At 40.4% G+C, this 4,415-nt stretch overlaps 1 pseudogene; it reads left to right on the top strand.

The window, feature by feature from the left end:
* Nucleotides 1–866: 866 nt before the first annotated feature.
* LOC123762465 (U2 spliceosomal RNA) lies at nucleotides 867–1,041 on the top strand (annotated as a pseudogene).
* The last annotated feature ends 3,374 nt before the right edge of the window (nucleotides 1,042–4,415 follow it).

Raw genomic sequence — 4,415 nt, 5'->3', positions numbered from 1 at the left:
CTATATGAGAAGTCAGAGCAGAGCTAAGTTATTCAGCCAGTCGCACCAGAACACGCATCGTTCTTGTTCATAAGAGATGGAGCATATGCCACCTTTACTGACTGGCGCTTCATCCATCGGGAACCACAAAACCTGCTGCCGCTTAGTGGAGCAAGACGCTTCCATCACATATATATATGGAGCAGACGATGCCAACAGCCAGAGGAGACCCGGCCGCACATCCTCAACCACTGGCTGGGGATGTCCACCGGCCTACAACAGCACCACAGTGCACGGGTGGAGCGAATTCTGAAGGACGCCGAAGGTAGACACTGGAGGATAATATCAGCCAACCAGCCAATTCCTGGAGTGGCAAGCACCCTGCGACCCGACATTGGCATCGAAAAAGGGGGTGAAGTTCTGCTGATAGACGTTACATTCTTGAAGAATGTAACGTCTTCGAGAACGGCGCAGACTCCTTCGACGAAGCCAAGCTACGGAAGGAGGAGATATATTGCAGCCATAATATGTCGGACCTACAGGCAAGTGAGTGTCCACACATTCAATGCTGGACCCCCATGCGTATACGACCCAAAAAACAAATGGCTGATGAACAAACCGGCTTCACAAAGATACCAGAAGTTGTTTAGAGGATTGTGCGTCAGGGACAATATCAGATGGTTCCGCATGTTGGACATTGAGGACATCACCGAGGGTCGACAATATTAATAACATGCCTGTGTATTTTGTACACAATATATGAATTCTATCCCATTTAAGTTGTTGTCGGGAAAACCTGCTTCTTAATGGCAGATTATAGAACTATGTAAACTTTCATTTTAACTATGAAAATGTTAAGACCACGGAGCATTTGTAAAAACCAATATAAACATTCCACAATAAACAAATCTATTTTTATCAGCCCAATATCTGATACGATCCCAATGCGTCATCTTCGGTATTATTCTGATTTCTCGATCATGGCAAAGTGCTCGGGGCTTGCTCAATCTTTGCCACGAATCGATCCGGAACTTCAGAATCTCAAGGATCAGTCCACTTCCCAATGAGAGACCAAAAGTAATCAATTACTGTAATTCTTAAGAAACTAATATGTAACCTTAATAAAGTATCTAATATCGTAAATCTTAGCTATAAATATTGTTTTTGCTGGTTTAGATTTAGCTACTCAGAACGAAATGTGGATGTAGCACGGGCTATAGTGAGCCCGTAATTGAGTTCGGTTATTTGCGATAACCTTGTTACTGTGATATGTAAACCTTATACTATCAGGTAACTAATATAGGCCTTCACACACGGTCCACACCTCTCCTCTACTCCTCCCATCTCACCTCACCTTTAGTCCTCCTTTCTCACCTCACCTCTACTCCTGTCATCTCACCTCACCTCTACTCCTCCCACCACTCCTCCCACCACTCCTCTACTCCTCCTCCACACAGACACGTCTTACCTCACCTTACGTACTTTAACAACACTAATGAAGGGTCGTCGGTGGCTGCTGGTGCTGTTAGTAATTATCAATCAAAGATTCAAATATATTTAAAAATGACAAAAATTAACATTACATGACAATATGAATTACATTATTTTGCTCATTATCACTAAAAAGTGTTTCTGTATAATATTCCATTGTTTCACATTCACAGTATATACAAAATACTTTAAATACTTTATTCTTGTCTCTCTTACTTTTAAAGATTCACTCGCAATATTGTTCATCAAACACTATTTGTTTAGACACTTCGTGTTCATACTTGACTTTAGCAATGTTTTTCTTTAAGGGATTCACCACCGCCTCGCCCTAATCGCTGTCTATCACAGTTTTGGCTTCGTTTCAGGCTCATTATAATAATGATGGGCTTTCAAATATCACCAAAAACAACCACTTCAAAAACAATCCAACACCCTAACACCTGCGGCGCCCATAACTGGTCAGGGCGTTGCTGAGTGACGGGCCGCACTGTGTTGATATTAGTGCGGCAATAACACCTTACTAGAAGTTCTCGTTGAGAACTGGACGTGTTCAATACCGGTATAACATTCACAGAAGAAGTGACACTGGCACTTCTGCAGTGAAACATATGATTGAAAATTGAGGAAATTAATAGAAATCATATTTTTTGTTGTATTCGAAAACTTTTAATTTTGTATCTTTATCAAACTAGGAAAATTATGAAAAAAGTACCAAATTATCAATGCTTAGAACCAAAAGTACCAAACAGCAAGAAATATACCTAATTTGGTATGAAAGTACCAGGTTCGACAACCCTGGGTCAATTACCCGAAGAGCTTCTGGAGAGTGAGAGATAGTGTGTATACCTGTCAGTGGACCGTCTACCTTTACCCTGCGAAGATTCCGAGGATCAATGTCCCGTGCCTTCACAGTTTTGTTGTGTCAATTGGTCACTCAGAGTGACATCAAATTAGTGTCACTGGGTCGCGGTGTGTTATTGAGAGCAAACACGCCCACCTAGACAATTGGAAGTAGTGGGAACTCATGGAAAAATAGAATGGTTAGACTGCATCAGTGCAAGCTTCCCACTGTGGAAAAGACCTATGATTGATTAAGATATTACCACAATAGTGTGGGGTTATATATTTAAAAATTATATTAGCATGCACTACACAAATAATTGAAAAGCCTTAGCTGTCACTATAGTCCAGCCTGGGAGTTCCTTGGAGTTTCTGACTGTAGGTAATCAGGTATCTCAGTTTTTCTTAAAGAATTCTATTTATTAACACATGGTAATTGATTGAAGAAAACTGCATGTACCTATTGGTATTTCTACACATCACCACAGATAAATGATTGTGATAAAAGCATCAATAACAACATTTATTGCAAATAGTTTGGTTCACAAAATCTACTTGATTTTGTTGAATATCTCTGGCCTAGCTCTCTTAATTTTTATTGTAAAATACAATGATATTTGTAAATAACTACTAGTTATACCATTAGCATCATCAGCCTAATATTAAGGTATACTAATAACTATGCAAAAATTTGATTACTGATAAAAGATTTATTTATACTATGAATGATATTATTTATAATTCAATTGATTGGTATAATTTCTCTGAATATATATGGATATGATTCATAGATTACTTTCTATTTAATTGGCGCATGACCCGCTTTATAACGACACTTCAGCTATTAATAATGGAATAGTTAATGATAGGCTGAAATAAATTGGGCAGTATTATAAAAGTACACAAATAACTTACAGTAATTGAAGATCGGTGCGTGTCTGATTATTGCTAGACTACAGATCTCTCCTGTCGAGATCAGGCACGATATTTTGAAGTGTTGAAGATAATTCTGCTTTGCAAGGATGGTTGTAGATATTGCATTTGCGTTAGTTCTGGGGTAGGTACCGTCACTTCGTGGTGTTTGTTTGCACCGTATAGTCGCTTAGCGGTTAGGAACTGAAGTGGCTGAAACACTTTGCACACTCTAGTCAATGTTCTACACTTAGATAAGCGTGTGTTATACAGTGATAGGTAATGGTTGTGTTTGTAGCTGCTTTCACAGTTCATAACTCGGTTAGGAGACCACACAGTAGCAGGTCTACACTGTGAGTAGTGTAGACCTGTGATTGCTGTGATTGTCATTGCTACACACTGCTACAGCAGGTCTACACTGTCATTGCTACTATGCCTACGTTGGCCTCTGGGCTGTAGATAACAAATATAGGATGTATAATGCTGCAAGTAGCCACAGAAATGCATCTATTAATTTATCAATATATTAGTATAGTGGAAATTTTCCAGACACACACACACACACACACACATCACATCACATGGGGGCCTCGTAGCCTGGTGGATAACGCGCAGGACTCGTAATTCTGTGGCGCGGGTTCGATTCCCGCACGAGGCAGAAACGAATGGGCAAAGTTTCTTTCGCCCTGAATGCCCCTGTTACCTAGCAGTAAATAGGTACCTGGGAGTTAGTCAGCTGTCACGGGCTGCTTCCTGGGGTGTGTGTGTGTGTGTGGTGTGGGGAAAAAGTAGTTAGTAAACAGTTGATTGACAGTTGAGAGGCGGGCCGAAAGAGCAAAGCTCAACCCCCGCAAACACAACTAGGTGAATACACACAGACACACACAATCTGAATCTGTACACCTGTTGATTGACGGTTGAGAGGCGGGACCAAAGAGCCAGAGCTCAACCCCCGCAAACACAACTAGGTGAGTACAACTAGGTGAGTACACACACACACTAATAATAATAATAATTATTACAAGGAAAACTTTCATATTTATACACACACACAATTCATATCAAGAACTAAGAAGCATCAAAAACGCCATGAGATCGAAATGCTTCTGGACGACATCTACAAGTTAGAAGACGACAAAGTCATCACCACTGACACACTTCAGGCTGAACTACTAACAGAAGCGGGGAAAAAA

The sequence above is a fragment of the Procambarus clarkii genome, chromosome 2 (genome assembly GCF_040958095.1).
Source record: "Procambarus clarkii isolate CNS0578487 chromosome 2, FALCON_Pclarkii_2.0, whole genome shotgun sequence".
NCBI lineage: Eukaryota > Metazoa > Arthropoda > Malacostraca > Decapoda > Cambaridae > Procambarus > Procambarus clarkii.
The sequence above is the reverse complement of the archived record's forward strand: the minus strand, read 5'-3'. Positions and strand labels throughout refer to the sequence as shown.